The 21,968-nt window shown below is 33.0% G+C and overlaps 1 protein-coding gene across 6 annotated transcripts in view; it reads right to left on the minus strand.

Annotated features, from left to right (window-relative positions):
- Window positions 1–14,790, minus strand: part of LOC132931865 (uncharacterized) — a 32,328-nt gene extending 17,538 nt beyond the window's left edge. Inside the window, exon 1 of one of the 6 annotated variants that reach the window (XM_060997915.1) lies at window positions 14,565–14,790. The gene's annotated coding sequence lies outside the window, so the exon portion shown is untranslated. Of the gene's footprint in view, window positions 1–783; window positions 1,872–11,611; window positions 11,874–14,564 lie in introns of those variants that run through there. The other 5 variants (XM_060997917.1, XM_060997918.1, XM_060997914.1 and 2 more) reach the window with 5 other exon arrangements.
- Between the last annotated feature and the right edge of the window lie 7,178 nt (window positions 14,791–21,968).

Genomic DNA, 21,968 nt, shown 5'->3' on the forward strand with positions numbered 1-21,968 from the left:
ACATAGGCTATAAAAAATAGTGACATCCATCCATAACACAATTTACAGTTTTTTAGATTTGATTTATATTGGTTAAGTCATAATTAGAATAATAAGAAGGAATTATAAAACTAATTACTGTAACTCAAGATTCGGAGAACGTCTAAAGATATACTTAATACTATATCTATTATATAATGGTGATACCACAGAAAGTTACTAATATAACTATAATAGCAAATAGCAATTGATATTAATGTTGAGGTTGTGCCTATTTATCTAAATACAAGCCAAAACCTCATTTAAGTTGGTTATGTGTACACAAAAACAGCAATAGAAAAATTGACATCAGGAGACTGCCTCTCACAAAAGCTTGGACAGCATCCCTCGTTAGAGTCGTATCCCCCTCCCATACCCCCCAAACAAATATGGGTAGATATGGATAACTATAATAATCACGCCAACTACTTGGGGCAACACAAGATTTCTTGTTAAAATTATCTACCAAAACATAATTTGCACTATCTGCAGTCATACACCACCATGGTAATACAAGGGTAAATAAGGAATAGGGAGTTCGTATCACACGAGTGCGCAAGTCAGAGATCCTCGAAAAGACTACCACGGGAATGCACACGAGGGACCGACACGCGAATGCGCACGAATCAAGTAGCGACGACGTTAACGCGAATGGAGAAAAATAAAATTCTACTACCGTTTCGTTGGACGCGGCGAACAAAATGCGCAGCCGTCAGCGACCGAGTGAAAAATAATTAAGTCACTTAAAAGAGTTGTGAGTTTTACCTGGAAACCCTCGGCGGGCTGTTCGCAGGGCGCGGAGTGTCGTGTGTCAGCTTTGGACCGCGCGACCGCCGCACCAACAGCAGCAATGAAACAACAGCGACGACGACGTTATCACCATTTTTCGCGCACCGTTATCATCGCCGTCGGTCCAAAACCATTGCTAAGTCGCACAGCAAACGACGATACGACTTGCACGATTGTCGAGGTCAAAGTTCGACTTTCGGCACGAGGAGGTTACTGATTACGGTTGACGGGAGAGGCGCCGGAAAAACTACGTCCCAAGGTGGTCGAGTGTCCCAGGGGGTTGGGGGGATGACGGCACACGGTTCCCTTCGCCGATATAGGACGACGCGGTCGGGGCGTTGAAATCATACGCGGAGTCTGGCGCTGCGCGGACGGTAGCGGGGTAGGCACTACGGCGGCGAGGGACGGTTTTATGCAGTGCGGACGACAGAGGCGGCGGCGGTGGCGGACGACAAAACGCCTCGCGGACGGCCGCCGTGGACGTCGGCGTACGTGGACATAACACACACGCTCACTCACTCACGCACACACGTACACGATACACGGCGTCGTTTGGACTCTCCTCGGCCGTCCGTCGTAACAAAACCACCACGTCGGGAGAGTACGACGAAAAAAATTGTTTAAAAAAAAAAAAAAAAAATTAAAAAATAAAATTAAACTTCGCGCACACGCACAAAAACGCACACGCGAACACACACACACACACACACACACACACACACACACGCGATACACGAACGGGCGCCGCGCGCGCGCAGGGGGAGAGTACGATGTGCAGTATATTATGTGCGGTGCGGAACGGCCGCGCGAACGGGAAACGCGTATATACGAAATAATATATATAATGATACGATGTCGTGTGTACGAGCACGGGCGGAGGAGCCGGGGCCGCGATACGTGGTGAAGTGCGGCGGCGGCGGCGGCGACGACGACGACGACGTCGACGGCGACGGCGGTGACGGTGCGTGCGTGTGTACGTGCGTGCGAGTGCGCAGCGCAAAGGGGGTGCGGGCGCGGTGTACGTGTGCTTGTGTGCTTGTGTGTGTGTGTGTGTGTGCGCGCGCGGCCCGAGGTAGGGGAAAGGACCCGCCTTGACGCGTTGGAACACCGACAAACCGACTGCCGCGGAGTACGCCGTAGAATAATAATATAATATTATTATTATTATTATTATTATTACACTTTATAATAATGGTATAAATTATATTGTTATACTATACAATAATAGATTTTATATAAAACGTTCCTGTTGTTTCTCTCTCCGTGGTGGACACCCCCTCGCTGCGTTTCGTGTGGTAAAACTGTTACGCGCGCGCGTATCTCGCGAATATATTTTTAAAATTTTTCACGATTGTTCGGGCGCACTGGCTATGCAACAAATTCGTAGCGTTTCGAACCCGTCGGGCGGCGGTACGCGGATCCCGCCCGTCCGGCCGGCGGGCGCTCGCAAAAACGATACGTCGTGTGGGCTTCGGATTGCACAACGCGTGTCAAAGTATAAGTCGTGCGACGGTGGTGATGGTATCTGGGGGGTGGTAGAGTAGGTTGGTCGGTACAATAGTCGGTGTTGTCGTCGTCGGTGTCCGCCGTATATCGTAGATGTTTTATATTAAACTAAACGTGGTCCGCGTACGCGGTACGCCCCACGGTCTGGTTAACCTTATTTCGATAATTCCGATTTCCTTCTTCCGATCTCGCTGTGGCGACTATATGCATGATGCACGACACGGCGGATACGTTTTCCGGCCAACCGTATCACTCACGCACTCGGGTAACGCCACGCGCACGGTTTGGCAACGTTGCCAGCTGCCGAACTCGCGGTGGGGCCGCGGAGGAGAAGTAGGAAGAGGTTGAGAAAAACGATGATAACATCCCAATCGCACACATTTTAACGCGTACGAAACAAAAAATCTGGTTGAAAAAAATGTGTGCGTGTCTATAAACATTCATTTACCCCGGCCCGATAATGTATTGACCATCATGATCTTCTTTAATTTCATCGCGCACAGTGTGCACGATAGTAGTTTTGAACCATCTGTTAAACGGGTAGGGGGGGAAGGATAGATAATAATTCTATATAACTTCAATTTGTTTCGGACCGTTATTGTTTTGGGTGTGAATGGTTATGATGTGGATAGTTTCTGTGCAAAATCGTGTCGCACAGTTTTTTGGGACTACGAGTGTCATGACGCTTTACGATTTTTCATGTATACACGGAGGAGTTTAAAAATCGTAAAGTAAAATTACAGATTGGTAGGCGAAAGGAAACTTCTGCAGTTTTATAGTAAGGCGCGTGTCGGCAGATAACTGCAACTATATCTACTTATACATTCGAGCAGCGGGCACACTGGTGCACATTGGAAAGCGGCGTCCTACATTGGTCCCCCTTCCCGCTACAGCAACAAGACAACCTACCCTTTATTCTTAAGGGAAACGTGTTTCCAAACGCAACACGAATCACGAACCGACCTGGAATATAAAAGAAAATGTATGCGAACGTATTTACTGCACACAGCGTGTGATTTCTGTACAGAGGACCAACAATAATTTTAATTGTACAAGCAGTAAGACATTATTTTTACGATGGCCTCGGAACTGAAGATTAGATAAGCAAACAGTTTTGTGTACAGGGTAACAAAATTAAGGCTCGTAATAATACCGATTGTATTTATCCCAGAAACAGTACTAGTCACTAACTTATTTAATAATTTGTTAATTGTTATTGCGATTAAGTGTATATTGTTATTGAATAATGTACTTTCAATAAAATATTGGTAATATTTAAATATTCTCTTGTTCGTATAACCTGTAACAACACATGGTTATAAGACATATAGATAAAATAAATAAAATATTATTGAAATTAGCCTAACTATAAATCTAAATAATTATTAAAAATTCTTACAAAATACCAATAAATAATGAAAGCAAATGAAAATATTTTTATTACATGTAAGTACATTGTATTTGTAATGACGATAGTTAGAAAATATGACAAACCCATATACATGACTGAGAATACGTCATTGTGAACTAAAAAACGTCATAGTATTTATATGAGTTACGTATAAACGATATTAAATTCTAATATTATGATAATTTATCAGTTCCCAAGAAGTTGGGTCAACATTAGGTTTTTAGATATTATATACTTTTACGGTCCACAATTTATAAATCTATCTTGCGTAGACGCGTATGTTTATGCGTCATCATTATTCATTTTATTAACGTAAAATCTCAAATCAATTGTACCTGTATATAAATATAAATACTTATATTTTCTAGTTAAATGTAACATTTCACCTGATATTTCTTTTAATTGCCATTTTAATATTATATATTATTCAGTATTTACTAATATAGATTATATTATAAGTACATACATTTCAAAAATGTTCAATCTTTAAACTGGAATTTAATTTTCTTAGACCCTGTACACATTATAACGTATTCAACATACCAGATACCCAAAACTGTACTAATCGGTATTTAATAGTCAAAGGTACCTATAGTTAAAATAACTAACGAAAATAAAAAATGCATTTTCATAAATCACTAAACAATGACGAGAGTTAATATGATAGAAATGTAAATTAAAGCTTTAGGTATAACAACTATATGAACTCGACTGCCTTTAAATAATTTACTGTTGTTTTTTTTTATTAAATAATGGTATCCTGACAAATTTGTTTACCAAGAAAAACACAAAAAAAAATTTGTCAATTATTACTGATACAAATAAATACATAACTTTTAACTACTCAAACATTTTTTAATGTAATATATTAATTTTATTTTTAATTAGAACAATTTTTAGTTATACTCTTTAGTCTTTACATATATTTATGATTTGATTTTTTTTTTTATTTACAGTATAATTTGATTTATTTCTCAATATACCTTTTATAAATATTTAAAGACTAATGATATTATACGGACATTTTACCAAAAACATGCAGTATATTATACTCGTACTACTCTCCTAAACACGAATATGCTTAATAAGGTAAATAAAAGGTCATGTGTAAGCAATTTATCAGCATTTTATCTTTAAATATACAAATCCATTAAATTTAATAAGAACTATACTGTTATATATAAATAATGATCAAATAATATCAACATAAAAAGAAGATACAAAGAAAACTATGGTACTATAACTTACTTAGATATATATATAAAGAAAAAGAGTCTATAGCGGTGTACGGTACAAATATTAAAGTCTTTAAAAAATATTATCTTCGTTTAACGAATTTTAAACATTCATGAATAACTGACACAAAAAAAATAAATGATTAAGGTTTATTATTCAATTGAAATGTATATACCACACGAGCCATCATGAAGATTGTTAGCCATTAGGTCACAAAATAATATGACTAAAATGTTGATACATAATGTGTATAGTATTATGACAATGAATGATGAACGATGAATGATTTTCAACTTGTTTGTTTATACTTTACGAAAAGACTTCGAATTTCAAAGATAATTATTTACATGTACTAGATTGTAAAGTATTGCCAAAATTACAGTTTTACAATAAACGTATTGTTATATTGTAATTAATAATTTGAATTTAAAATATCATTAGTTTAATGTCTTAATTACTTAATCTTTACACAATTATACATATAAACATAATATACAACGTGTCACCTATAACCGGACATATATGTATTATACACACATAGGCACCTGACACATTATAGGTATGAACATCAATTATATATTTATATAATTGCCAAAGGTCTGGCACAATAATTGTTTATATAAGAAAATAATTTTTATGCGTACATAGTAAATACAACTTTGCTCATTCCATATCTGTTTATTAATTATTAAACTACTCAATTAAAATATTGTGATATTGTCCTCTTTTCACAGTTTGAGGTATACATTTTATAATTGGAATCTGCTTAAATACAAAATAAATGGTTGTTAAGTAGATTACATTTTTATTAATCAAGGAAACCGCGTGTGATTCATTGAGATCTTGTCATCACAATATGTATAGAATTCAACGATTGTGATAAAATGAGTACTTACGCATAAAAACCCGTTTATTAATTTAAAAATAATTTTGATCTAACTGATCCGAGTTCTTAATACAATAATACTTGAATTTAACTGTTTAATTGTTTAATAATTTTAAGTGTTTTTAAAACGTCTTAAAGCCTATTAACGAGAAATAAAATTTAAATACTTAGTTATTAGAAAAATTACTATATATTACAATACTATTCATTCAGAAAGCTCTTGTATGTAATAAACGTCATCAATTAAGATACATTTAGACAACAAGTCAAAAATCTTTAATTGTAAAAAAAATAATGTCTATTACATTTTTATATAATTGACAACTAACGCGATAATAAATTGGATTGGTGTACAATTATTCATAACAATAAAATACAAGTACCTAATTGCATTAAAAATTATAAATGTTAATTATACAATAGAAGTTTACAGTAAATAAATAATAAATATAATATAGATACCAAGCTATGTCCAAAAGATTAAACAGACCTACATACCTATATAAATATATATTAGATATATAATTTTTTAATATAATATTTCAAAACAATCTGTGAATATAATTTTTTAATTATGCTACGGTGATATGTACTTCGTTTATCGTTCGATTGTGAATTTTTTGAATTTCTATTTATTTATACATCTATGAAATTTTAGAATTATTCTAAAAAAAATTTTTTTTCTAGAAATGAGCAAACTAAGTTTATAATTTTACTGGAGCAGTGGAACTTATATAATACGAGCATATTTATAATATTATGGTGATAATATAATATTTAAAAAATTATAATTATTCGATTTTGATAAGTTTAACAATCATTAAATAATATAATTGGAGACAAAAAATTAAAAATAAAAAAAACCCGTATAGTTTTCGAAAAAATCAAGAAAACGATAATAAAAAAAAAGAAACAGAATAATTAAATTTTCAATAAATTTGTACTTATTATAAGTTAAAATTTATACCTTACATATTTTGTATATATTCACACCGAACTACTGCAGTAAGTCGGTAATGTAAAGAACAATAGGTAATGTACTAATGTATGATATATAGGCGGTCGCGGTACATGACAATTATTGTGCGTTTATTAGTATACCTATCTGGTAATCTCGTTAACTATAGTAAATCAATTTGCACTAAATGTTATGTATATATTTCTTAAGAATCAAAGAATTTTTATAACTGCGTTTTTTTGTTTATATGTAGAGATTCCATCGTTTACAGAAATTAAAGTGACTTTTATATAATATATATATAAATGAATGTATATAGCTTATTTACTCATAAAATACTCGTCCGATTTTGACGAAAATTTCAGATTCTTTCTATAAATATTAGAAAAATGTAGAAAGTAGCCTTAACCACGTTCGACAATTTACCAAGTGCTTTATCGTATTTTTATTAAATTAGTCCAGTTAACACTCAGATATTCTCGTAAACTGAAGTACATTAAATCCAAGATACATTTATATAGTACCGTATTTTTTATTTGTTCATATTTTCCCCGGTGATGTTAGGTTATATAACTAGAAGTATTAAATAATAGGTATATGCGATGCTTTTGAAAAATTTAGTTCAATCTGCTAGTGTATCTATCGTATTACTAAGATTAATATAAATAAATTATAAAATATTTCTAGAAGCAGAAGCTTACACGCCGTCTTTATTTAAAATCACGTATACTGTATACTTCGTATGCAATGGTTTATTATTGAAATTTAATTCAACACATCCGTTAAAATGTACAATGACACCCTACCTACTCTATGATGAAATAGGTACCTATATTTATTAAACAAATACTAATTTCAGAAAACAGTTTAAAGATGTATACTAAAATTATTGATTACAAATATTTTGAATAATTTAACAAGGGTTAAATAAGTTAAATTTTAAACAAATTTGCGATATTTATCATTTTTAAAGTTAAAGTAGTTGAGTTTTTTTTATTGATATGGTAATGAATGGTTATAGGTTATAATGTATGTACCTATACGAGCTATACATCATATACATTCTAATATAAGTAGTGGATGTATTGACTTTTTTTTTGAGGGAAGAGATAAACTTATATAGAGGGAAAATTTAATCAGGATTTTTTATAAGTTTGGTAAGATGATGCCGTAGGTATATAAAATGTTAGACCTTAGTAGCAATCTTTATACAAATTACAATTTTAATACATGATTAAAATAAGTTCACAGAACACTGAAAGCATTTTAAATTTACTTGGCATTTCGGGAAAGGTGGCAGAAATATCTGTCATCAGAATCTTCTGGCTATCTGCTATATATTATATTACGCACTATACTTAACTCAGGTTAATATTATTTTTTATAATTAATTACATTGAGTAATTTCTGAAATATTAGGGTGTCCCAAAAAGAACACTTTTTTTAAATTAGCTAGAAAAACATTTTATTTTCTAAAAAATTACATAAAAAAAGGATATGTAGAGTATCAGTATAATATACAGCTTATGTATTATGAAAAATATTATTATTCGATTGTACTACACTATAGCTTGTTGACAGGCTGAAATGCGGTCGAGAAAATTAACAATAACTACCTCTTAGTTTTTTCTGCTGAGTTTCACGAGGACGCCTTAACTTAACCGAGGCTTTTGAGATCAATAGTAAAACCAGTTTTTTCGAATTTTTTATTAGCCTACAAATCGATGACACATTGTAAGTAACGTCTCGTCCGAGTAACCGAGTAAGATACGAAGTCGTCGCACAGTCTCGTACCCATTTCGTTAGATTGGTAAAAGGTCTTAACAACCAACATACATGTTTCAATTGACATTCGGCCCATGGTGACACTTAACAAAAATTGATTACACAACAACAATCCGGAGTGATAGTAGATTAATAAAATTATGATAATAATGTTGTGAACATAAAACAAAAAAATGGCAACCAATTTAAAAACAAAACGTTCTTTTTAGAACACTGTATATTTTCGTATGACGTATTTCTTAAAATTATCCAATAATATTATATTATATAGATACTAATGTCGATGTTATAGTATATGTATACTTAATATTTGCTTTTATACCCGTTGAAAGAGACGAACATATATAATACATAAATATACAACTTAATACTACTCAATAATACTATTAAAGTATGAATACCAGGTAAAAAATATAAATGATAACAAGTATCCAATGGTCAGTGGTGTCAGTCCTAAACAAATATTAATATATAGTATACAAATATGATATAATATTGTATGATAAACAATATTAATATATATTCTAAATTATTAAAATTCTTATGTTTAAGATTAAGATTCCTTATTCTTAAAACAAATACAAATATACTAAAATATAACAAAGAAAATATATATTTATTTAGTAAAGTGTATACTCTATATTGTATATATTTCTATTCAATTTGCAATAATAGTAACTAAAATAATGAAATTGATATAGTTTGACTATATTGAATATAACTCAAAGGTTGATCTCTACACAAATGTTTAATTTCTTGTCGTATGATTTAATGGTAGATATAGGAAAACATTTTATACATTAGTGAAACTATCATATTATCATAAAGTCGAATTCAGAGGATGCTAATCATGATATGAACGCAGTAGTAGTGCATGGTATAATCTATACAACCAATGACGTCCCTAGTCTCATTTTTAGCAAAGGTGAATTTTAAAATATAAAGCTTACAAAAAACTAAAATTACGCGAAAACTCATTAAATATATACGCAAAAGCTGCAATTACCTCATTGTCCGCCTCCCCTCGCAGAAATATACCCTTGTCTACAACTACTTCACTCCACTAATTTAAATTTGAAATAGGTTAGGTAAATTACAAATAATTAATTGTTGATTCTAAATCTAATATAAATAAATTCATAAGCATTTTGAAATAAGTATATACATACATATATATATATATATATATATATATATATATATATATATATATGTGTGTATACTAATTGTATAGGTATATATAGGTAGACATTTGAATAAATGTAAGTAATCGATATCTAATAACGTGAGTTCATGGAATTTTCCTGTACATTTTCATATTTATTGAATTTATTGTATTATTGTATTATACACTGTAGGTGTGGTTTACTCACACTGTTGAAGAATGATAAAAAAATATGTATAAACAAGTCATGGAAAAAATACGAAATATTATATAATACACAGTTGGCCGTTTTGAAATATTTTCCATATTCCATTTATTGTATTCGATCTCTAATAAAAATCGAATGTTACAAGAATGGTAGAAGTTTTATAAGAATCAAATTACATCTTTACTTCTTTACAACCCAATATTATTCAGTATAAAACAAATTAATATTCACATTCTGAGTACACACATTTCAAAAACTGACACCAATTCACTATTATTTGCCATAATATTAAATTTTATATAATCATGGTTACATTTAATATAAAGTAAAGTCTGTTTGATTAAAGCTTGTAGTAGTGATCAAACCTGAATAGAAGTGACCATTTTACAAAAATTGATGGCCACAAATATTATAGTGTTTGGGGAGGTATAACTTTAAAATAAGAAAGTTTTAAAGTTATTGGGTTACTGTACACAAAACTAAATAAGCACAGCAAAGTTAGGTTATTTTGAATAAAAAAAAAAACCAAATTAAATGCACATACAATTAGTTACTAAAAATACGTTGGTAAAGAACATCGAAATAGATAATGATCGAGCTCGGTTTTAAAATCTAGTGCCATCGACAAGCGCGGACATTTTCTCATCGGACTGGTTAGGGAAACTTGTTTTAAAAATATACACATATACATACATATAAACAGTGAGGAACATCAAAAATAATAATATTATTGCATTATTTTATAAATTTAATAAACGGGACAAACAAATTAGAATAACGCGTTGGTCTTGCGCTCTTATACTTATTTTATCTACAGAAACATGCGAGGAAGTAGGCGCGGTGTACCCCCCGACGCAGTAATGCAGTATTAATGACCTAAATCGTTTGTTCAACACAAAGTCGTAGCCGACAATAATAACGCGTATCGGTCGATCGACTGCCGCCGCGCAAAGCGAACTCCCGGGCGAGCAATTTAAGAGTAAAGCGTCGGCGGAAGTACGAAACCTATGGTTTATGGTGGTTACGGTAGCCAGGCCGATCGCATAATTACGTTGGGATGACGTCCTGTCAAGTGTTACCAATGATTACCTAGGTATAAATGTTTGAATGGTCACGACATCGAAGAGTACAACTGAACAATAGCGGAAAATCGCGACGGTCGCGCGCGACAAACGTCCATCGCAGTCGCGCAACGGTCATCGCTCGCGAGCGCCGCCGTTGTCGGGTGGGAAAACAAAATGTTATGTCGATAGGCCCACGGACACGGCCGAACTCGCAGCCGATCCACTTAAATCCTAACGCGCGATGCATAATACGTAAGCGTTACCCCATATACGAGTAAATTGCGACTACAACGATGACGATGATGATAATAATAATAATATTAATGGTGTAACATAATTCGCGCGATAGACGACCGCGACCTTGTCGTCGTATGTGTAGTCTTTCTCCTTGACATATAGTAGGTACCTAAGCTATGGTGGCGGACATGATATGCTCTGCTCGTCGGGCGGACCCGAAAGCGAGTGACAACGGCGTTCACAGTATACCTAATCGTTGTTGCTCGCGGGAAAATGTTACATATGATTAAAATATTAACAGTGGAAAACGTTAATTTGTATTTTTTTTTTAATTGTTACAAACCGTACGTTTAGTTAAAGCATAGAGGCGGCGGTGACAGGCGACGGCGACGACGACCAAGAGCAATAGCAAGATCAAAACTTTACGTATAACCTTGAAAATAACACTCGGTTAAAACGAATACACTTTTCGATCGCGGTGCACACTCACTCACACACACACACACGCCAAGTCTTCGAACGGCGGGTTTAATTTCATTTGTGACATGGGCAGCGCGAAATGTAGGCGGCGCACAACGGTTCGCAGTGCACAGTGTCATTCGCGGTACATTTCACGATCATCGATCCTGCGTGGCAGTAAATAATTATTGTGTGCTGCGGACGATAATTGTTATATAAATATGTAAATACTAATAATAATATGTGCATATGTGCATATATATTATTATATATTTCACAAATCAGAATACCATTATCGGCGGCGCAATGATAAGCCACCGCACACGGTAGTTGTTGCAGTAGTAAAATATACTATATAGCAATAGTGTGCGTCGATACGTCATTTGTACATTTTACCGCACACACACACACACACACACATTAAAGTATTTTAACAAAGACTATTTGGCATGACGACGTTGCGACAACGAAACGATAGAGAGCGCTGGCCATCTACAAATGCATCGTCCACTTTGCGTACACGTCGTCGCCGCCGCCGTCACCACGGTCGGCTAAAAATATTGCGTCTAATTGGTTTTTAATCGCGAGTAAAAGCGCGAGACTTGTTTGCGTGGTTTAGACTGGTCCGTCGGCGCGCGTGGCCGTTGAGGTTACCGCGGGCGCAAGTGTAGAACGAGTTGCGAGACGCTACCGTCGATGCCACCCCGCTAGCAATATATTGTTAATCCGATAGTCCGATCGAGTGCATAACGCGCACGACGACTCCGAGCGAAACGCGGAAAACGTACACTGCACAATGATTACAGTACAAGATATGTACATTATATTATTACAGACAGGTAGACGACGACGTGCGAAGTGGGTTATCCGATACGACACCGCCGTCCGAACGTGTGAAATATTCTCGGCGTACCGATAAACGACCGAGTGGGGAGGGGGGTGGGATAGAGCGGAAAACGTTGGCGTACTGTGTTATTCGACGTTGTTGTCACACGTTAGTTTTCCCAGGTGCGCGCGATCGTTTTTTAAAAGGATCCGCTGGATGGATTTCTCTGTGGCGACGGTGAAATCCAAAAGTAGACTGCGCCGAAAAAACCGTCGTCATCACGATCGCGATCCGCGCGGCGAGCACAACGATTACTGTTTATTTTTATATTTATATTGTATATATATAATAATATAATACGCGTGGAATCAGATACTCCCGTGTCGACCAGGTGAAGTCGATAAAGTGACGGACGACGGTGATGTATACCACCGACGTTTGTTGTACGTTCACGTTAATATTATTATATTCGTTCGCCGTCGGTCAGTGCGTGCGATATGTGCCGAATATTGTGTCGAGTAACGCGACGCAGCCGACGACTTGGCCGCGGCGGTGGGTGCGTTACTCCGCGGGTGTGGGTGCATATTATAATGTGTATCGTGAGCGGCGGCGGCGGCGGTGGTGACGTAAGCTTCATCCGCGACGCCCCGAAGTAATCTCGGAGCACGCGCATGCACGCACGCACACTTTCGTCACATTTATTACAAATAATAAAATGTATTCGTGCATACGCGCGGTGAAATGAAATAATTAGTATTCGTGGCCGGACAAATCGAACGGTCAGCGGCTAGGGGTGCCGCGTATCGAAGTCGAAGAAGGGCGCGTATAGGGACGAAAGAGAGAGAGAGAGAGAGAGAGATATAGAGAGTGAGAAACAAATTTTGAAAAAGTTTACGCTTACCGCGTATAGTGACTAAGTACATAACATGTCGGGGAGGACGCGAAAACTCTGCAGTAAATACAATTAGGTTATGCTACAGAAGGATTCGGACGAACGTTGACATCGTTATTACATGAAATCCATTCAAGGTCGTCACACGTATTATGTACGACCAAAAACTTGGTGTCAATGACACCGTGAAAAGTTTCGATACGATTACCAAAGAGGGATATGCGCATGCTGTACATATATTACACGCGTAGTCTTTCTAAAATCCAAAAAAACCACCACTGTGTGCAGATATGCATTGTGAAAACCAAACATTGACATATACACACACACACACACACACACACACACACACACGCAAACGATACATAATATATTAAATACGTTTAGGGGCATTATTTAGGCGACTTACACGAGTATGACGGGTGCGAACGAGCGCGCGTGTAGGTGCCTCTATACACATGTATAGGTATCGACCCCGTCGTTGAACTCGTAACCCATTACCCATACCCACCGCTTCGTCGACGTCGTAAGACAGGACGTCGCCGACGGTAACCAATAATGTATGCACAACAAACGATAACTGTTCGTAATATATTAAAATATCGACAACGTTGATATAATATGCGATAGCGTAGACAATAGACGATTGTGCGAAGAGACGAAACTAAACGAGCCCCGAAATATCGCGGCGTCCGCGACGGATTCGTTTAAGTTTAACGGTTTAACCTTCCTGTCCAAAGTTTCCCTCGCCCCCTGACCCGTGTTTAGCAACCACCTCGTTTAACTCCACCTCTGCGGCGATCTACCCTTCGATTTTATGCGGTGCCTCACGCGGCGCGAACCGCACTTGGACTGTGTATAGTGTGTGTATCGGGTACGCCGTTGTTATAGGTATATTACATCATATATATATATACCATAGTAGTATATAGTGCGTTGCCTTATATCGTACGATATCCGTTTAAAAACTGACATCACGCAATATAGGCACATCGTGTGCAAGTTACAATATTATTATTTATATTGGTAATAATATCATTACCGGGACACGGTAACGCGTAATGTGTGAATTTATAATATAATATAATATTATGTAGTATATTATTTATTTGTGTTATACTTACGACAAGCGCGACGACGATGACGACGTGTGCGACGGGGGGGAGAGTAAAAAAAAACTGCGCGACGACGGTGACGACCCCCCTAGCGAATAGTGAGCAGCGTACTCACCACGGCTGTCGGTCGACAATAACGCCGAACTCGTTGCCGCGACGCACACAGAAAAACGTGAGAGCTGGTTGAACAGCAATGGCTTCCCTCGCGCGCTCGGGTCGGTGGCGGTGTCGGTGATGACTGGGCGGCGGCGACGGCGGCTGAGGTGGTGTTGCGCGGCAGCGGAGGAGGGCGCGCGCGTGTATCATCCGTGCGGTCGCCCTCGATAACACTGCAGAGACATCTGTCGGACGGACCCCGGAGATCAGCCTGGACGGTAGATAGCGTCAAAGTCATCCTCTATCCGTCGTCCGGTTACACCAGGGGTGGCCAACCCAAACGATCTTGCGGGCCACATTGGAAATGCATTATCCCGCGGTTCGCATGTAAAATTATACATGCGTATATCCTTATCCTTGACTTGGGGCCAATACGAAAAAATAAAAATTAACTTAATTAGTAAAAGTGTGGATTAAATCTCGTGAGTTGTAAGATTATACAAGTCGAGTTGCGAACTACGGGTTGGGCACCCCTGGGCTACATCGCCTACACCAATAACTGTACGGCGGGTCGTTTGTCGACGGTTTTATTTTATTATGAATAATAATATTATATTTTTACGATTTTGACATAAAGGACGCAATGAATAAATATTTATTCGTATAACCTTTATTTTTATAAAAATAACTACTAAAATATTGTAGTACAAATTTACATTCCTTTTCTATTTTTCACGTTTATCTTAATAATTTTACTTTGTAAAATAAAGTAAACGATTACATTTTTACGAAACAAGTTTAACATTATCATGACACACCCTTTGGAAAACACTGGTTAAAAGATAACATTTAGTCTCTGAATGTGAAATATTATTTATAATACAAATTACAAACAGTATTAAGCTACGATGAAAATCGCATTTATATAGTTAAACATAGACATCATACATATGTTTGCATTTTACTATAAATCCCAGAACTCGTTGCGGACCGGAAACTGGTGATACATTTTAACAACATACGTACAAGACTCGTTTCATTAGAAATTAGTAACGAACTCTCAGATGCAGCAGGACTAAAACAAGTCAAACGATTAAAAGAATCAAAGCACTAATTTGAAAATCAGAAATGCATGTTGAAAAAAGTGTTGATAGACAATTAATGACAAATCATAAAATATAAGTACCTATGTAATATAATACTGTTTTACAAATGACTGGAATATTATTACTTACTAATAGTAAGTAATAAAATATTATACTGTATAGATAACAGATAAGTATTGTACATTTTCAATTTAATAAAAATTAAATTAAATTAATTAATTTAGTACATTTTTTATAATTAAAATAATGACCCTAAATTGCCTATCTAAAGCGCCGTCTTTAAATTTATATTATTTATATGTTATATCGTAAAAGTTCAAATATTAGCGGTAAATGCTGAATTTATGTTCTTTTTAATGATATTTCAGGCATAATGCCAGTGATTATATGCCAAATACATTTATAGTAGAGTCATCTGTGTATTTTCTTAATGCATTTTCTTTAGTATTGGCGTTTGTACTTTTTCGGAAAGAGTCAATCTAAATGCTTGCTATCTTAGACTAGGTGTATAAAGGATTATATTATTATTAAAAATGTATTTACGAAAAATTTAAAGCCACTATGTTAATTATAAGGAAATATAATTATTATATAAAAATTAAAAATACTGATAATGTCAATAATAAGTATAAATTGGATTAGTCGGAATTTAATGAAATTGTATATTTTTTGATTATTGGTTGTAATTTTATAATGCTTATATTGTAAATTAATTTACAAACTATATAATTTCAACAATTTAATTTTTTAAATCGTACAAATTATAACAATCCCAAGTTATACTATACATTTTTTAATATTTTAGTCTACCAGTCTGCAAGATAAAATTTTATCGTTCTAAGATTACCATATTGTTGTAAATTCGGTTTGAGATACATGTTGCAATATATGTAATTAAAATGTCATCCGTGAATTATAATATTTTTTCCAATATAATTATAGTAATTACGCATAGTAAACATCACCTTATTTAGAACTTATATGTGAAAATCGTTGATGAAAAATAATAAATATGTCTTATCATGGTTCGTATTCAAAATCAAAAGAGGCAGGAAAACTTTTAAAATTAGAAAAATATAAATTAAACAATTTATATATTTATTTACTTTAAATTATTATGTTTATTACATAATTAACTTATCGGTTATTTTAATATATCAAATTAATCAAATGGATTATGGGTTCATATAACTTTTGGTAATTTTAATGAATGTAGATTTATTAAAATTTATATATTTTAAATTATAGATATTATACAATCCTGATAAACCTTTTACATTGGCTAATCATAGTTTTTTCCCGACATAGTACTTAGTACGAGTATCTACCAATTAATAAAATCAAGAAAAATAAAAGTATTTTAGAAGTTAATATTAATATACTATTATAATATTATAGGAGTATGTTTAAAAAAAACCAATTTGGACACAGTTTACGAATACGTTTATGTCAACGATTATTGTTATACTTTTGAACTATGTAAATAATGCGTAAATAAACAATAGCAGTATATTTTTTTAAATAGCCGAAATGCATTTATAATGTTATATACTTATATTGTTATAAATAATAAGTAATAAGTGATTTTTGCATGAAACTTAATCTGATTCATAGAATATGTATCTCTATTTGCCATTTACGTCGCTCTGACTATATACATACAACATAACAATCACTAAAATCATTTTAGACTTTTTAAATACTTAATTTTTTTACAATTACAAAAGTTGGTAAAATCAATTAATTTCTACTTATGATGATCTAACAGTTCAGATTCAGATCACGAGTAAAAAAAAGTTATTTACAATCGTGGAACTAATATAACATGATTAATGCTTATACAAGTTAAAAATTATCATAATTATTGCATTATTCTGTAAAATTGATCGCGAAAAATGGTTGGAATATAAATATATAATTAAATTTAACATTTTTATTTTATATTTATTTTTACGGGATAAACCCTTTACTTACTATAAAAATCAATATAGAACAACCAAAATATAAATATATATATTATTTAGTGATGCATATTAAGTAGGTGCTAAACTGCTAAAACGCCTAAAACATAATAAAGTGAACATTTATAAATAATTAAATTCAGTTTAAAAAATATAAAGGTAAAGTTATCATCCTAAAAAAATTGTGGAACACAAAAAAGATATAGAATTAATACAAATTGAATTGCAAAAATAAAAGTGCTCTCGGCAAAAATGAATCAATATATATATTTTTTTTATAAAACAGTACATAAAATAAATTAGAATTCCTATAATCGAATAATTATAAAAAAAATACCAATATTAGGTACTTAAGAAATCAGAAAATTCAATATTATTATTCAGAAGATTATAAATAAAAATAACTTATATCTAACCACAGATGGAAGAATATAAATGTATAGTACTATAGTGTTTGGAACTAATAAAAACATGTCTCTGAAAATAGGTGAATTAAAATGAAAATCAACAGACTTTAGGAATTTATACTGAACATTGTCAACCAGTTTACCAGTTGAATATTGATCCCAGACCAATAATCTAAACTCTGTATTAGGCCTTAACAGGGAAAAATGTAGCATTATTAATGTATTGACGTTTTTAAATTTCCTAGTAGTTCTTAATATGAAATCAAGCCTTTTAAATGCTTTAATTATTAACATATTAGTATCAATAATGAAATTACTGATAAAGAGCATACTCTAATCTCTAAATGATTCAACTCGATTAGTTATACTTATTACTAATGATGTTATTAGTTTTAAAATAAAAAATTATAGAATTTCTTTTTATCGAAAGAAATAGTATTCCATTTATTATTAATTATTAGCAATAAGTTTTGGTGATATATCACAAGCTAAATATATCTAGAATTATATGAAGATTAAGTGCGTCATCTTGATTTTTTTATAATTTAATACAATTGAATAATCATTGACAAACATTAACACATTAACAGAAGATTTGAAAACAGATGATAAATCATTTATGTACAAATTAAACAATAAAAGATCTAAATGCGAGTTCTGAGGTATACTAGAAGTCTAGAACTTACAAGAATAAATGTTGGTAGGGAATATGATAATTAAACAGACTGAATTCTATCCGTTAGATAAGAGGTTAACCAACGAAGAAACTTACCACGGATGCCATAATTTTATTAATTTAACTTGTATATATCATTATGAGCAATATGAGCAACTCTGTCAAGTGTCAATCTGTCAAATTCTTTATTAAATTGATCAAAAAGATGGGGTGGGATATAAATATATAACATAATGTCTTTTTTGTATATAGTATCGACGATACTGCCGGGACTGCTTGCTCAGTACCACAGAATAGATTACTTTCGGCAATAACATGTTTTCTATTTTCTATGAGCCTTTGTATTAACTGGTCGGATAATAATAGCAGCGCCATCTGTGCGCATGCCTATAAAACATGGCTTTATGCCCTATGTTAAAAAACGATTATGTACCATGATGATGATACTAAAATCAAGGTGGATATCATGGTGGATATATATCCACCTTGACTACAATATTTATTAATCGTATCTTATCATTATACCATATCATATTCATAATGTCATGTTACAATTGTTACGTATACTAATTAGTAATTATTAACCATTATTAAAATAATATACTTTAACATGAATCGTGGTAAAAAAAGTCCTAAGCCTAAAACATCCGGTATTATAATATATAACAATAATATATTAAAAAAAAATTCCAGTGTATATTATATGATATGTATGTATAACAATATTTAAAATATAAAAATTACAATAATTATAATGTTAATAACAATAATAATTATATTACTAATAAATAATAATACTTCTAATAATATAAGTTTATGAATAATCAGCTTATTTAACTATCGTCAAAAAAATAATATATATATTTAAAAAAAAATTCTTTGGCTGGTATTTGACTTACAACTTCCGCAAATATCTGACTCGGTTTGTGACAAGTTAAATAGTATTCCCGGGAAATTATACTTTGTTTTCTTACTGCATTTTCACCGTTTTTTTTTTACTAACGTATGTTGAAGGGTAATGAATAACCACCCACAACTATTTTGGTGCTTTTTTCGTTGTCTTTTAATATTTCCGATATTGGTATCTACTTACAATATTATTTATTAATTTCATCATCCATCAGGTAAATCATTTAGTTACAATTTATATTAATACTAATTGGAAGTTTAACTGTATATCACAACGTATTTTTATTTTATCTAATTATATGTACGATGTACCGGAGTTTTTTACATAGGACTTTTTTGTAGTGAACCCTTTACCACAGTTGCTATGGTGGTAGTATTTAACCTCCCTCTGAAATTAATTTATACAAACGCCACTGTAACAGTCCGTATGTCTGATAGATTAGGTGTTTTGATAAAAAGGATGACGGTCGTGTGGGTTTATAATAATATTATTACGCTGTGCGATTATGACTTGATAGTTGTATTCTAATGATTTGACATTTGTCACTGATAATATTGTTTGTTGTCCCATAAAAACTGCCGTTATTACTTTGGCCTTTGGTAATATTGTTTTATATTTGTTTCATTTTACGGATATATTGTTATACTAAGAGAACAGGATTTCAATAAAATAAACAGCGTCTTGTTTGGAGTTTGTCGTAACAAAGGCACAATCTCGTTTTAAACGGGGCTTGCGAGCAGTGAACGGTTTATACCTGTATCGCCGAATCTCAATTCATCGACATCCCAGTAAGCTAACAAATTTACTGGTTTTACAATATTATAATGAATTCACCTATTCTCAAATTTAATATAAAAAATTTAACTGGGCACCTCATTGGTTTTTATTGATATTGATATTTTAATTTCAAAGTGAGCTATGAGCATTTTAAATTGTAATATTTTACATAATATAGTTAAACACAAAATTGTATCTGCTGAACGCAAATTTGTCATGTTGCGTATGAGTCGGATAGCTAAAACAAATAGTGCTGCTTACCGCATCCTATTAATAGATATGTTTAAATACAGTTCATGGGCAACGAGTATTTTTTCAGTTTTAATATTTACTAATTTTATTCAAAATAGTTTTTCATGGACAATTAATGGTGTCATTTCATTGTTTAGTGGGAGTTAGGTTTTAACAAAAGTAATTTTAGAAAATAAATAATACTATTACAAATCGTTGTAAATGTGTACTGTACCAGTGTACTTACTACTTATAATAATAATATTATCATTATAATATCCATGTATTTTCGTTCGTAAAAAGTTAGAAGAATAAGAATAAACAATAATAGCTCGTAATTAAAAATACATAAAATATGTGAAATAAAATTATTCCTTCACACACATAATTTTATCCACGACTAGTGTACTGCCAAGTACACCAATGATCAAAATATCAAATAGACAAGTAATTTGAGTACATAGTACTACATACATTATTAATTAATAATTAAACAAATAATTTATAAGTTGAGTAATAAAGTCTTTCGATGACTGGTATTGGTGGTACCTATATTATTTTTGGCTTGTGTCACATTTATCAATAATCATAGATAGGGATGCGCACACTTTAGTGTCACAATATAGTGACCAATGATATTGTACAAGTAAACCGTTTCGACGACTTGGTAAGTATTAACGATTAACCTAATCAGTACAACATTACCGTCAATACCAAATATTGACCAAGTACCTATATCATCAATCGTGAGAATGCGACTTTATTTACTCGCTTATAGCCTCGTAGGTATACATGTATTTTAGTCCAATTATAAAAAAACTATAAATATTAATTATTATTGTGACAATAGTTTCTTTTACCTACACGGCTACACAATACGTAATATTATGTCTCAAAATTATAGAAATGATCAAGTTTTTCTCTAACAATTGGCCGAATGTCTATAATGTTTTACTTCTATAGTGCATCTACCACCTAGATGCCTTAGATGAGCCACTTTAGCTTTTAAAGAACATGTTTTATGGATAGTATTATGAAAACCAATTTCGTTCAAAAGTGTTAAAAAATAGTTTGTCCAACTCGTTAGAAAGCATGGCATGAATTTTTATCGGCATTAAAAGAACGATGAAAAATATAACGTATACATATAAGTCGTAGAGTTTAGCTGCTCAGGGAACCATACATTTATTGTATCCGGGACTTCAAGAATTTTAATTGCGGCACTGGACAAATATATTTATTTTTTATT

Source organism: Rhopalosiphum padi, chromosome 1 (genome assembly GCF_020882245.1).
Source record: "Rhopalosiphum padi isolate XX-2018 chromosome 1, ASM2088224v1, whole genome shotgun sequence".
Classification (NCBI taxonomy): Eukaryota; Metazoa; Arthropoda; class Insecta; order Hemiptera; family Aphididae; genus Rhopalosiphum; species Rhopalosiphum padi.